The 16242-nt window shown below is 37.9% G+C and overlaps 2 protein-coding genes across 3 annotated transcripts in view; one reads left to right on the top strand and one right to left on the bottom strand.

Annotated features, from left to right (window-relative positions):
- The window catches only part of LOC138319318 (protein stoned-B-like), a 40845-nt gene extending 30911 nt beyond the window's left edge, over positions 1-9934 (bottom strand). The window contains exon 1 of the mRNA XM_069262388.1: positions 9794-9934. The gene's annotated coding sequence lies outside the window, so the exon portion shown is untranslated. The remainder of the gene's footprint in view (positions 1-9793) is intronic.
- Positions 9935-11905: 1971 nt separating this feature from the next.
- Positions 11906-16242, top strand: part of LOC138319321 (uncharacterized) — a 36765-nt gene continuing 32428 nt past the window's right edge. The window contains exons 1-2 of one of the 2 annotated variants that reach the window (XM_069262395.1): positions 11906-12307; positions 13037-13148. The gene's annotated coding sequence lies outside the window, so the exon portion shown is untranslated. The remainder of the gene's footprint in view (positions 12308-13036; positions 13149-16242) is intronic. The other variant, XM_069262394.1, reaches the window with a different exon arrangement.

Here is a 16242-nt window from a genome sequence, read left to right on the forward strand (position 1 = left end):
GTATTGTACTAGGTGTATGACTGTGAGGGCTGACATTATAAGTATTGTATTAGGTGTATGACTGTGAGGGCTGACATTATACAGTATTGTACTAGTTGTATGACATGGAGGACTGACATTATACAGTATTGTACTAGTTGTGTGACTGTGAGGACTGACATTATACAGTATTGTACTAGGTGTATGACTGAGAGGACTGACATTATACAGTATTGTACTAGGTGTATGACTGTGAGGGCTGACATTATACAGTATTGTACTAGGTGTATGACAGTGAGGACTGACATTATACAGTATTGTACTAGGTGTATGACTGTGAGGGCTGACATTATACAGTATTGTACTAGGTGTATGACTGAGAGGACTGACATTATACAGTATTGTACTAGGTGTATAACTGTGAGGGCTGACATTATACAGTATTGTACTAGGTGTATGACTGTGAGGACTGACATTATACAGTATTATACTAGGTGTATGACTGAGAGGGCTGACATTATACAGTATTGTACTAGGTGTATATCTGTGAGGACTGACATTATACAGTATTGTACTAGGTGTATGACTGTGAGGGCTGACATTATACAGTATTGTACTAGGTGTATGACTGTGAGGGCTGACATTATACAGTGTTGTACTAGGTGAATGATTGTCAGGACTGACATTATACAGAATTGTACTAGGTGTATGACTGTGAGGACTGACATTATACAGTATTGTACTAGTTGTGTGTCTGTGAGGACTGACATTATACAGTATTGTACTAGTTGTATGGCAGGGAGGGCTGACATTATACAGTATTGTAGGGTTATAGAAATCTGTTTTATACAATCTAACATCTGACTTTTCATTAACACCTTACACACACCATCATCCCACTGCAGTCACCTTAAACCACAAAACTAAAACACCAACATTATCTGCTGAGATCTTCGAGCATTACCATAGTTACAGGAACAAGGATCTGCTAGAATATGCACCTTCCAAAGTGTCAAAAAGAGGCATGTTTTTAGACCTATGACGTCCTCTTGATCAAGGTCAAGTACACCACAGGCTGACCAACCAGAAGTGCTCGAGACGTGAGAAAGCTTTTACCTGCATGAACAGATAATTGCAGTAGCTGTTCAGTGACAGGCAGCTTACCCCTGCATGTGTTATTATCTCTAGTGGAAAAAAAAGTCTGTAACGAGTCTTAAGCATATCATATCCGGGTTGTACAATGAATGGTCGAGAAGACATATAGCTCTCATTTGGAATATTGATTTTTGAGCCAAGTGGTACAGAAACAATGGAGAAAATCAAAAGACTTCTCACTGGCCATATACATGGTACTTAATTACTTATTGTATCAACAAATGTGATCTTTTTAGCACGATGGTGATTTGGGCAGCTAAACCATAGGATTTGTTAAGACATTAGAACAGTACCCAGATTTTAGCACAGCTAGTGCTTTAAATGTGAATGTACAATAGTAAGGTACCATAACATTGAAGTGCTGTTTAATCTCACATTTTCTGTTTCACTTAAATTGATAGCATGGAATTTGTCAAGATCGATCACCGAACATTTTGACAAATCAAAGACATACCAGTTTAGGCACCATGACAATCAGAGATGCAAATTAACTCTTCACAAAATTCTTGAGAAATCTATCCTCCACCTGTTCCATCCAGTTGCAATGAAGATAACATAGAAATATATTTTTCACTCATTACTTTATTTAATTAATCATCTTTGTTTGATCAGCATGGTCCAATAAACGCTGTCCACAGTTTCTGCATACTCAACATTTACAGACAGAATGCTGGTTGTTCGACCAATCCCTGTTTACAGCGTGTGATTCTGCAGCGTAGTGCCCCTCACTATGATAAACAGACATACTGTGTTTCTGTTAATGTAAGCTTAGATAGCTTTGTAAGTCAAATGTCTATATACAGTATTGATCTATCAGCTCCATTGAGGAATATTGTCTAGCTGATTATACAGGAGCTTCAGGCCAATCATTGTCAGGCTCCCCTGATCAATATACACTGGGTTAGGTGTTTGCTTTGGTTAATACTCTATACGCTGTATTCACCGAGCAGAAATAAAGGAAAGCCCAATACTCCACTGCCTACTACAGTTAGCCCAATGTGTATGGGCATGAGACAAAAATCCATTCTGAAATCCAATGTTTGTTGGTTATACTTATTTGTAAAATATATATATACAGTCGAACTTGGTTGATACGAACTCGGATAATACGACAACCCGGCTTAATACGAAGTACTTGGCCGGTCCCGGCCAAATTCCCTCTTTATCTATGTTAAAAAAACTCGGAAAATTCGAATTCGGAAAAACTCGAAAAACTCGCTTGATACGAAGTATATGTTTGGTCCGAATGACAAAAATCCTACATAAAATGTTCGTATAATACGAAGTGAGATTTTTTTGTGAGTAAAAGATTGCCGAAAATGCCGATTTAAAAAAAACGACAATTAAAAAAGCCGTTTTCAACTACGTAAACACGGAGATAACTGTTAAATGTTTAGCAATATCGTTAATTCTTTGTATCAACAATAATCAGTGATCATCAAATTTAAAATTGGGCCACATGTACGCTGCACTTACGTAAACATTATCCCGACTGGTACAGCGATATGATACAAAACATGTGGTCCCGGCCGCCTGTCACTAGTGTGATCACTCAAGCAGAACTAAGCTCTACCACCTGGCACCGTGTAGTCGGAAAATATGAAAGACGCAATGGTGTAATTAGTCCCGAGGTACTCATTAAGAGTAGCTCAGTAACTGAGGAGGTGTCATGTACGTGTATAATAAATTCACTGCAGTTTCACAGCAATATCATACCCGTTTCGGAAATGTCGAAGTCAACTGAGCAATCCAACGAAGGACCCGGTACAACTCAGACAAAGATAGCAGACTATTTCAGTGACTTTGTGTGTGAACGCGAGACAGATGTTTAAAATTTTATTCAAAGACTTTATTCTTGTGAAACCGAATAGTGCGATTACAATTGTATCAATGTTAGTGCTTTGAACGTGTTACTCAGCAAAATAGACTTTGCGCTGTTCACCATCCACCATAGTGATAAAACACTGATATGTTAAGCTGACATGCGTAGATTTACTTCCTGTACATTGTAACTTCCTGTCAACACATGTGTCTCGGTAAACGTAAGTTTTCTGCTATTTTATATGATTCTGTTACATTCTTTTTGTATGTTTGAATAATTTTGTTGTGATTTCATTAAAAAATATTAAGATATATTTCTGTTTTATAGTTATAACTTTGCGACCCAGTGGAACCCACTTATATTGAAATCGATTACCGGTGAATTCAATATTGAAATACTGTTTATTCCATATTCACAATATTCCATCGTCTTTGGTTTATATTGAAATCTCAATAATTTTTGAAAATATTCCCCATTCCCCAAGGACTTCAATATTAGCGGTTTCCACTGTACATATAAGATTTTGACACCGTCCTTGCTTACGACGTGAGACTAGTACATGTGTGTATACTTAGTGAAGAGATTGACAGTTTGACTTGAGAACTCGCTTAATTCGAACACTCGGATAACTCGAAGTTTTTCCGTGGTCCCTTCGAGTTCGTATTAACCGAGTTTGACTGTATATATATATACCTGACTAGAATCAATGAAATCTTCCACTGTGATAATTAATGCTATTGTACCCTCTCTACATGCGTCGTTCTGCCACACGAATATTGACCCATCTACCAAACTCAACATAGTCTCCAGATCCTCTCTTTCTCAATCACTATACGCAGGACGTTTGTACCATGATCAGAAATGGAGTTGCTTCCCCTGGTACATGTTTGGCTCTAACTCTGGATTTATATATAAATTAGAACACTAATAACTTAAATGTATATGTTGCATGTTACCTAGATATAATTGTATCATGCATGCTGATAATGACAGCCACATTAAATATAAATACTTAATCAATTATAACCTCCCAATGTTATCAGATGACTTGATAGAGATGATTTTAAATATAAAAACATTGACCTTTTGTAGTACAGTATTGAATACCTAACTAACCAGTCATGATTACATGTATAGGAGTGGAAGTTATATGTGACGTTACTGCTCGAAAATTTTGACATGCTTTTTTTCTTCAATTGACTTCTATTGGAAACCATGTGTTTTGATGAATTAAGCTGTGAAAAAAATAATTTAAACGCACGGACAAACATGTCTTATACTTTAAAAGGCTTCGTTACAACTGCACTGCACGTGACTTTCCATTTTGTATTTTGTATTGCACTTACATCTCCAGTGCATTGAAATGAGTACAAACAGCCAGCCGTACATATTCAACAGTCTTATTTCACAGAGACAAGACATATTGTTCAGCTACGTATACCTACAAAGCATTATTATCTTCACATCAACCCTGGTCAGTTCTGTATGTTGACCATTTCGTAATCATACCAGGCAACTTATACTGGATATACATATAAAATTATGGCAAAACCTGTTTGTACATGTATAATACCTTATTCGACAGATAACATCATTTCCTTCAAAATACAGGATCCATCTACACTAAAACAGCCACATTAAATCATTAGCCTAAAGTGTCCTCAAATTCACATGATGGTATTGACGGATAAAGCATTTTAAATTGACGGATAAAGGAAAAGTTTATCCGGCAGTAGTTATCCGTCAGTATATCGGACGGTTGCAGGACAAAACCTTATAGTACACCCCATTACACACAACTTTACTTTGTTATCTTTGTCTTGACACATTGTTAGCTAATTGTGGTACATTTTTTAATCCACCTAGGTAAAACATAAAATCAATTTGTGCCAAGGCCTCTCATATTTGCTGTAAATAAAGGACTCAATGAAAAGAATAAAGAAATTGGTTTATCATTTATATTGAATTTAGTATACATAATGTAGTATATACAAAGTGTGCATTGTTCAATTTTGGAGTTAAACAAAAGATATCTACCGTATTTATTTTATGATATTTAAAGTTGAAATAAACTGATATCAATTTTATACTTAAATTTCTTATTTCTAAAATAACGATTTCAACACCAATAGATCTGGTCAGGATCTGAGTGCCATTTTTATCAATAATTTTGAATCAATTCTTTATCATATATATTAATAATAAACAAGCAAATTCGAGGAATTTCCATCCCCCACTTTCAGGACATATTGTATGTAAACATTATTGAGGTTAGGTTTAACCTTGGTTGAAACATGAAAAAATAAACTGAAGTTTTATTTGGAAGTAAGATGTGTAAAATAATGTCCACTGAAAGTGACTATTAAACTTGGTTGAGCTGGCATTTAACTTTGATACTAACTTTTAAGAAAATCGGTTTACATTTGTTACAATTATTGCACAGGGAATGGCAGAAAATGACGTTTTTAGTACATCAAAGGGCCACTCCACTACACATAAAAGTACAATGTCGGCCAAAAGTGGCAATCGAACTTAGCCAAGCCCTTAAGGCATTTATCCTTCTTACCAAGTTTGAAGAAAATTGGTTAAGATTTATTAGAGTTATTGCAGGGAAATGGCAGAAAATGACTTTTTTTTATTAAATCATAGGGCCATAACTCTGCTAAATAAGGTCCGTCGCAAGTGGCGATCGAACTTGGTCAAGCCCTTAAGACATTTAACTTTGTTACCAAGTTTGAAGAGAATCGGTTTATATTTATTACAGTTATTGTACGGCAGAAAATGACTTTTTTTTTTTATTAAATTAAAGGGCCATAACTCTGCTCATTAAAATCTGCTAAAAGTGGTGATCAAACTTGGCTAAGCCCTTAAGGCATTTAACTTTGTTACCAAGTTTTAACAATATTAGTTTTAACATTTGTTAGTAATTACACAGAAAATGCAGAAAAATCCACTGAAAGAGTTGATCGAACCTGCCCAGGCACTTAAGGCATTCAACATTGTTACCAAGTTTGAAGAAAATCAGTATATATCTATAACAGTTATTGCACGGAAGTGGCAGCAACTGACTTTTTGTAGTAATTAAAAGGGCCATAACTCGGCTGAATAAGGTCCATCGACAGTCGCGATCAAACTTGGCCAAGCTCTTAAGGCACTTAACCTTGTAACCAAATTTGAATAAATCGGTTTACATTTGTTACAGTTATTGCACAAAAATGAAGTGTTACAGACAGACGGACAGACAGACGTACAAACTCAAATTAATATCCCCCGTTTCGGAGATATACAATTTGAGACAGATTGCTTCAGTACTTTCTGAGAAATAGCGGTAACAAACTTCTACTATGAAAATACAAGATGGTGGCCTGTTGGCAAATGTGGTCACCGTTGAGTCCCAAAGTGCAATATGCAAAACTGGTGTTCATCTAAATCTGCATCAATAGTACAGTACTTAAATTATCATAAAGAAATCTTAATTCCACTTTTATTAATAAATGTCAGACTTAATCCGTTTTAATATCCAGATTTCCGATGATAAACACATTTCCCTGGCAAAACATTGTATATTGATTCAGACTGAAACAATACAGACAGCAAAATCTACAAATCAGATTAACATGACGTGGTGTTCCTGTTTCCTGTTACAAGCATACCTTTGTATAGATATAGATATAGAAGATTTCCAGTACAGGAACTACTAATAGTTCCTCTTCACCAGACTCAAAGTATTAGTTATTAATGATATCATATTCTGGTCATATAAGCCTTGTAGTTAAATAGGATATCTTGATTTTTCCACTTTTTATCCCGTTTTTTTTTCTTCCTTATACTACATAAATCTAGGATACTGAATCACTGATGTTTGTATTACTTTTGTTGTATATGCATTATACTACTTTACTAATGCCTCAATAAGCTTTGTAGAAATAAAACAATACTTACAGGTCAGTGGTCCCTTTCCTGACCTTATAGGACATTGGTCCCTTTACCTGGCTTTACAGGTCAGTGGTCCCTTAACCTGGCCTTTCAGGTCAGTGGTCCCTTTACCAGGCCTTACAGGTCAGTGGTCCCTTTACCTGGCCTTACAGGTCAGTGGTCCCTTTACCTGGCCTTACAGGTCAGTGGTCCCTTTACCTGGCTTTACAGGACAGTGATCCCTTTACCAGGCCTTACAGGTCAGTGGTCCCTTAACCTGGCCTTTCAGGTCAGTGGTCCCTTTACCTGGCCTTACAGGTCAGTGGTCCCTTTACCTGGCCTTACAGGTCAGTGGTCCCTTTACCAGGCCTTACAGGTCAGTGGTCCCTTTACCTGGCCTTACAGGTCAGTGGTCCATTTACCTGGCCTTACACGACAGTGGTCACTTTACCTGGCCTTACAGGTCAGTGGTCCCTTTACCAGGCCTTACAGGTCAGTGGTCCCTTTACCTGGCCTTACAGGTCAGTGGTCCCTTTACCAGGCCTTACAGGTCAGTGGTCCCTTAACCTGGCCTTTCAGGTCAGTGGTCCCTTTACCAGGCCTTACAGGTCAGTGGTCCCTTTACCTGGCCTTACTGGTCAGTGGTCCCTTTACCTGGCCTTACAGGACAGCAGTGCCTTTACCTGGCCTTATTGGTCAGTGGTCCCTTTACCTGGCCTTACTGGTCAGTGGTGCCTTTACCTGACCTTATAGACACTGGACCCTTTACCTGGCCTTACAGGACAGCAGTGCCTTTACCTGGTCCTATATACAGTGGTCCCTTTACCTGGCCTTATTGGTCAGTGGTCCCTTTACCTGGTCTTACAGGACAGTAGTCCCTTTACCTCGCCTTACAGGACAGTTGTCCCTTTACCTGGCCTTACAGGACCCTGGTTCCTTTACCTGGCCTTACAGGACGATGGCACTTTACCTGGCCTTATAGGACAGTGGTTCCTTTACTTGAGCTTATAGGACAGTGGTCCCTTTCCCTGGCTTTACAGGACGTTGGTCCCTTAACCTGGCCTTACAGGACGATGGTCCCTTTACCTGGCCTTACAGGACAGTGGTCCCTTTACTTGACCTTATAGGACAGTGGTCCCTTTCCCTGGCTTTACAGGACGTTGGTCCCTTAACATGGCCTTACAGGACAGTGGTCACTTTACCTGACCTTACAGGAAAGTGGTTCCTTTACCTGGCCTTATAGGTCAGTTGTCCCTTTACCTGGCCTTATAGGACAGTGGTTCCTTTACCTGGCCTTACAGGTCAGCAGTCCCTTTACCTGACCATATAGGTCAGTAATCCCTTTTCCTGGCCTTACAGGTCAGTGTTCCCTTTTACTAGTCTTACAGGACAGTGGTCCCTTTACCTGGCCTTATAGGACAGTGGTCCCTTTGCCTGACCTTATAGACAGTGGTCCATATACCTATTCTTACAGGACAGTGGTCCCTTTACCTGGCCTTATATGTCAGTGGTCCCTTAATTTGCCTGACCTTATAGACAGTTGTCCCTTAATCTGGCCTTACAGGACAGTGGTCACTTTACCTGGCCTTACACGACAGTGGTCACTTTACCTGACCTTATAGGACAGTGGTCCCTTTGCTTGACCTTATAGACAGTGGTCCATATACCTGACCTTATAGACAGTTGTCCCTTAACCTGGCCTTACAGGACAGTGGTCACTTTACCTGACCTTACAGGACAGTGATCCCTTCACCTGGCCTTACAGGTCAGTTGTCCCTTTACCTGGCCTTACAGGACAGTGATCCCTTTATCTGGCCTTACAGGACAGTGATCCCTTTACCTCGCCTTACAGGACAGTGGTCCTTTTACCTGGCTTTACAGGTCAGTTGTCCCTTTACCTGGCCTTACAGGACAGTGATCCCTTTATCTGGCTTTACAGGACATTGATCCCTTTACCTCGCCTTACAGGACATATGTCCCTTTACCTGGCCTTACGGGACAGTTGTTCCCCTTACATGGTCTTACAGGACATTGGTCCCTTTACCTGGCCTTACAATCCTTACCTGGACTGATAACCTGATTAAAGTCAGACTCTGAGCCTTATAACCTGATCAAAGTCAGACTCTTGGACTGATAGCCTGATTAAGGTCAGACTCTGGAACTGATAATCTGATTAAGGTCAGACTCGGAGTCTGATAACCTGATTAAGGTCAGTTTCTGTGACTGATAACCTGATTAGGGTCAGACTCTGAGCCTAATAACCTGATCAAGGTCAGACTCTGGAAATGATGACCTGATTAAGGTCAGACTCTGAACCTCATGTCCCGGCAAAAGTTATAACTCCAATCCCAAAACTACTGTATTGACCTTTATCCCTAATATGTACTGAACATTTCTGTATGGTCCTATGTATACTGGTAGATATCACCCATATTACTTAGTCAGAAATAGCTACAAACTGTACAGGATAGAAATACCTACAGGAAAAGACAGCCAGTTCTGCTATAAAACTATATTGTTTTCTGTACTGCAGAGCTACAATCAATGATTCATATAGAATTCAATTATATATGCCATATTACTTTAGATTAAATGTTCAGCTGCAAATATGTACGAGTAAAATACCAAATACCAAAAAAACAGAAATCACAGTTCATTTATCTGGAGACTGTAAGATAAGTCAGTGACAAATCTAAAATTGACACGTTATATATAGAAGACAGTCGTTTCCAGGCTCCTCTCCAGACAGTACACCCACTCAAATTAAATACATGTCACCAACAGAAACCTTACAATACCACAAACTCCTGACAGTGCTGGCAATCTCCAGGGAACAAAATCTTTACTCTCAGTCCTTAAAAACAAAATATTCTAATAGCAATGCTAGTATCTCACAAGAAAAAAATCAAAGACATGCCTTACCGATAAACAAGATGCAATCTTATTGCAGACTGTCATCAACCTTAGTTTGGTCAGCAGCAGGGTCAAAGGTCGTACCAGTTGATGTAGTACAGGTAGATTCAGCACCAGGAGAAATCAGCTGCCCAGGTGAACCAGTTCCCTGGGTACCGTTCTTAGGCGAGTGGCTAACAGACTCTTGAGATTGATTTTCTGAGAGAGAATTTGAGCACTGTGTTTCTAGGCTTGTATGTACGAAAATATCACTTTGTCCTTCTAAATCGTTGTTATGGTTACTTGTTGGCTGTTGACAGTCCCCTGTGGAACAGTGTGTTACTTGTTGGTTTGGGACGACTCCTTGGTCCTCCTCACTACTGACTCCTGATACAACCCCTTTGGTTGGACTCTCTTCAACTGACACATTCTTACTTGATTCGTTGCCAATATCTTTGCTTGAAGACTCTGACACATTTATATTACAGACTTTTTCTCCATTCTTGAATTCTTCAATATTGATTGTTAAAATCTCCTCATGTTCACTTTCACACACTGCATGCTCAACAATATGAGGAATGTTCAATTTTACCTCTATATTTTCAGTTTTCGCATCATTTAATTTCCCTGATTCAGAATTTGAATGGCTATTAGCTAGAACACATGTTTCATTATCATTGGGGTCTTTGGCACTTTCTGTTTTGGACTGATTTTTGGCAGGAGTATTGTTTTGTGACCCCCAATTGTCATCAAAAGCGATCCAGTTGCCGCGGCGACAAGACACAGCTGGGGTAGTTTGTTGACTTGGAGTCCCTGATTGGGATTTTAGCCCAGGACTATAGTAGAATTTTGGAGATGCAGTTTGAGGTTGGACATTGGCTTGCACAACGGTCTTGACCGGGGAGGCAGCTGGTGACAGTGCAGGTGACAGGCTAGGAGGAATAAGGATCCGTTTGGGGGACTGGCCTACGGATCCATCATTCTGAAGCAGGAATGCTGACTTTGTGTGAGTAAAAAGGTGCTCTTCATTGAAATTAAACACATTAGATGCTTCACTGATACTGCCTCTTGCCTTCCAAGGACTTCTTTGTCTTCCACAACTAAACTCCTCTGCGGGAAGTTTGATCTTCAGCTTCTCCAGATGATCAGGTGTCTGGTGTTTTTCCGGAGAACTTATTTCTCTGTACTCGTCTAGTGTGACCACATTGATTGGTGTTGTGCTACGAGGACGGTCCACTGGTCGAGTTGTTACCTGCAGCCTCTGAATGCGTTTCTCCAAGGCTTTACGTTTAGACTCTAACTTGACATGTTCCAGTTCCTGAAGAAGTACAGGCAGGGGACTGCGCTGTAGACTAGGGGAGGAAGTGGGAGTGTTGTCTTGCGAAATATCATGGTCAACTACATGTGAGTGTCGACCTGTGAATGGCGAAGTAGGTATTTTAGCTGGGAATTCGTGCTTTGTTATTCGTCCATCAGTCATAGACAAGTATCCACCTTGTATATAACCACTATCAGAATCAGAGCTGTCAGAAAAGGAATCTTCTGGGCTGGGTCGTTGATTCATAAACTCTCTATTTTCTGGCCGTGATTCCTTTATATTATTTGTCTCACTCTGTCCTTCACTTAATTTTTCATACACATGTCTATCACTTGGTTCATATTTAGAGCTGTCATGCTTTCCAAAGATCTGCCGTTTTCTAATGACATTTAATTTGTTGGCCTCATCACTAGATTCACTGACACTTTCGTTATTTTTACTGGACTTTATGAACGTGATATCTTCACCTAGATCAATGGTATCGAATGTAGCGAGAGGTGCCCTCACATCAAAACGACCTTCAGCTTTGGAAACTAACGACTTATGCATTTTGTGCAAAAGACCAATATGATCCTGCGCAACATAATGGAGATCATCCTGAACACATTACTTACTGTCAAGTTATACAGTCATACCAGGCGGTATCCCTGTTCCGGTCTAACGAAAAGCGTGCTTTTACTTAAGATCCTGTTGGATTTAGATCATTGATTGGTTCTCTGGCTCGTATGCATCCCAATGGTCGTCACAATTCTATTAATATTCACTTTAATCACGTGTCAGAGTAGTGCTGGCTGTGTACATGTGACTGAGGTTTGAGCACCGGTGATAGCCCACGCTTCTTAAGTCCACTGAATCTCGAGTCTGCGTTCATAAGTATACACAAGCCAACCCCATCTTCATATAGCTCGACTATAGCAACAGAGCCGAGGCTACCTTGGAGTCTGACGAACAAAAACCAATATCATCGATGTAAAATACATGAAGGGCATAACTTGCTAGCTTTACTTTCTGTGTATACTAGCGAGGAACACCAACACTGGCATCAGACTGCATTATCGATTAGTCTCGTTTGACAGTTCATCTTGGGCAGCCATATGCAATGTTTACGGAAGTGACGTACGGGTACCTGTTGAAACAGAGTACGCATGTCTAGCTTCCTTACCAACGTCTTGTGGCATGTGGATAGTATTGATCACTTGTAATTGGCCGGCGGCAATTGAGAAAAGGTAGAGTACTTTCATCTCCGTTTTTACTAACATTTAATTGTATGAATGTAGTGATATAACTTTGAATGTTCAGTTAGGTGGGAACCAAACATGTATACATTACAGTACAGTTTATACTGTATACATACTAGTACAGGTCTGCATACATGTGTACATGTATATTTGTCAGCTGTGGTAAATGACTGATCTGTACCACATTCAAACCATTGCTGAGTATGATACACGATGCTCTTTTACTTAGTCACCTTTTTAGTGTGTATATATAATAATGAAATATTTGTATACATTTGTACATGTAATTTTCACTTTTTTTGGAAAAAATATACATGTGTAACAGGAGAGGAAAAAATGTAGCGGCCAGACCGAGATTCGAACCTGGGACCCTCCGAACACTAGCCGAGTGCTCTACCAACTGAGCTACCTGGTCACCGATGATCGACTCAGTACAATCCCGCTATACATGTACTGCACTACTCAAGCTCCCAAAGCAAATTTACAGCTGATTTACTATCGTACATTATTTTATGCGACCATGGTATAATGTAATTAATGCAACAGTTTTTTATCATGATAAACCTGTAATTTTATATTTTAGACATATACATAGGTTAGTTGGTTGGGTTTTAAGATCCTATTAACAGCTTATGTCATTTGGAACAGCCTCTCCTGTGTGCGACATGATCATATGTTTCCTTGTAATTGTGATGTTTGTATTTTTCCTTTTTATAGTGTTTTCTTACTGAAGCATGCCACTATATGTATAAGGGAACCAAGCGATGCACCCAACCAGTCACATACAGCTGTACTGATAATGGGCAAAAGGTGCATATAGGAAATAACAGTAAGACAATATAGTGAATGATAAGGAGGTTACCTGGTAATTGTATGTTGAAATCAATGAAATCAGAACTTAATTTGTAGTATTGCCACAAAGATGGAAGATATGCCCAAAATATTTTGGTCACATTACAAATTCACCATTTTCTATATCCCACATGGAAGATCTATTGTATTTGAGAATTAACATATTGTTTTGCATCAGAAATACAATAAAATTGTGAAAAGGAAATCTTGGGATACTACATGTTTCTCCCTACTAATAGGTAATTGATAAGCAGATTCCCATTGCTCTGTCATTGTGTACAGATTAGATATATTGAAAACTGAAAAAAGACTCTCAGATTATTTATCACAATTGTGGCAAATATTACATAGGATTCAATGTAACAATATGTGTTCAGAATATACAGGTTTTTCTATAACACTATGTGTTCAGATTAAACAGGTTTATGTGTTCAGATTAAACAGGTTTATGTGTTCAGATTATACAGGTTTATGTATTCAGATTACACAGGTTTATGTGTTCAGATTATACAGGTTTATGTGTTCAGATTATACAGGTTTATGTGTTCATATTATACAGGTTTATGTGTTCATATTACACAGGTTTATGTGTTCAAATTAAACAGGTTTATGTGTTCAGATTATACAGGTTTATGTGTTCATATTACACAGGTTTATGTGTTCAGATTAAACAGGTTTATGTGTTCAGATTATACAGGTTTATGTGTTCAGATTACACAGGTTTATGTGTTCAGATTATACAGGTTTATGTGTTCAGATTACATAGGTTTATGTGTTCAGATTATACAGGTTTATGTGTTCAGATTATACAGGTTTATGTGTTCAGATTATACAGGTTTCACTGGAACAAACTCATTCAGATTATACAGGTTTATGTGTTCAGATTATACAGGTTTATGTGTTCAGATTATACAGGTTTATGTGTTCAGATTATACAGGTTTCACTGGAACAAACTCATTCAAATTATACAGGTTTATCTACAACAATATGTATTCAGATTATACAGGTTTAATACTAACACTATGTGTTCAGATAATACAAGTTTCACTCTAACACAATGTGTTCAGATTAAACAGGTTTCACTCTAACAATATGTGTTCAGATTATAGAAGTTTCACTGGAACAAACTGTGTTTAGATTATACAGGTTTAACAGATTACACAAGCTTCTCAGATTAAGATGGCTTTGCGTTGTATCTAGTTGCTTTGGGTTGACTTTAACGTTTGCTTTATGTACATTAAACTCATCAGGCTGGTATCAAAGTAAACATTTTACCACATTGTATTCAATCTTACAAGATTATTGTATCTGAAATCTAAACATGCAAAGTTTGATAAAGACTTCCTTACTATTGAATTAGTATCAGAGTGATACTATAGACTTCTGTGTGCTGAAGTCACTTAATGGTGGTGATCAATTATATGTGATCAAACCTGTATGTAGCAGTATATGAATAACATATTAGCTGGAGCTCCAGATTACCCAAATTAATCAAGATGAATTTATAATTAGATTTCTGTTTATTTTGTAAAATTAATTAACATGCATGCCCATGCCTGTTTTTAGGTATCGGTTCCTGGGTTTGGTATTAACAATAGAGACTGATGATTTTTATTCATGGCTAAATGTTTTGTTATTTTATATACATAATGTATGGTCATGATCTAGCAGTATTTCTAAATTAATTGCCTTGTTTTTGTTACTGTGAGTTGTATACTATATACTGGTATTTAACTTCATGTATACAGAGCGGTGTAATCAAATTCTACCCTATGGACCAGAACTAGTTTTGGTTTAATGGTTTCAATTACTGAAAGATAAATCAATTAAAAGTCAAAACCCACCAAATGATTCCAATAGATGTATCATTTTACAAACCTACACACAACTGATAAGTTCATCTGTCAATATATTTGTATGAATTAATTGCATTGTAATGGAGAACATTTACATTAACATGCACTTAATGTAATTAATGTGACTGGGTCTTTTCCATATATTATTTAGAATGAAAATGTTTATTTATACCTGATTATGGCAGTTCTATATGAACATATAAAGGCTTATTTGATTTTATGCTCTAGTGTATAAACTTAAGCTATCATATAGAAATCTAAAATGGCCTTTAAATATTTTATTGTCACTATACAAAGTTTTTCAATAAATAGAAGGACAAGAAGGTGATATCTGAGTGGCTACATGTGCCCCCTGTTAATTAAGGCTCGACAGAGATAATTAACAGACCATTTAACTCTTAACCATATTGATCATACAAATGCCAAGTATTATGTCATGTTACTTCACACAGGCTATAGAACCACATCTGTATAGTATCTATATTGTTCAATAACAGTCCCCTAATTTACTTGAAAGATTTGATAGAAATCCTATAGGTAACAGTGTGGATTATGTGATTGAGAGAAATCCTATAAGTATCAGTGTGGATATATGTGACTGATAGAAATCCTATAAGTAACAGTGTGGATTATGTGACTGAGAGAAATCCTATAAGTAACAGTGTGGATTATGTGACTGAGAGAAATCCTATAAGTAACAGTGTGGATTATGTGACTGAGAGAAATCCTATAAGTAACAGTGTGGATTATGTGATTGAGAGAAATCCTATAAGTAACAGTGTGGATTATGTGACTGTCAGAGAAATCCTATAAGTATCAGTGTGGATTATGTGACTGAGGGAAATCCTATAAGTAACAGTGTGGATTATGTGATTGAGAGAAATCCTATAAGTATCAGTGTGGATTATGTGATTTGGAGAGAAATCCTATAAGTATCAGTGTGGATTATGTGACTGATAGAAATCCTATAAGTATCAGTGTGGATTATGTGATTGAGAGAAATCCTATAAGTATCAGTGTGGATTATGTGACTGATAGAAATCCTATAAGTAACAGTGTGGATTATGTGACTGTTAGAAATCCTATAAGTATCAGTGTGGATTATGTGACTGAGAGAAACCCTATAAGTATCAGTGTGGATTATGTGACTGAGAGAAATCCTATAAGTAACAGTGTGGATTATGTGATTGAGAGAAATCCTATAAGTAACAGTG

Source organism: Argopecten irradians, chromosome 3 (assembly GCF_041381155.1).
Source record: "Argopecten irradians isolate NY chromosome 3, Ai_NY, whole genome shotgun sequence".
Taxonomy (NCBI): Eukaryota; Metazoa; Mollusca; class Bivalvia; order Pectinida; family Pectinidae; genus Argopecten; species Argopecten irradians.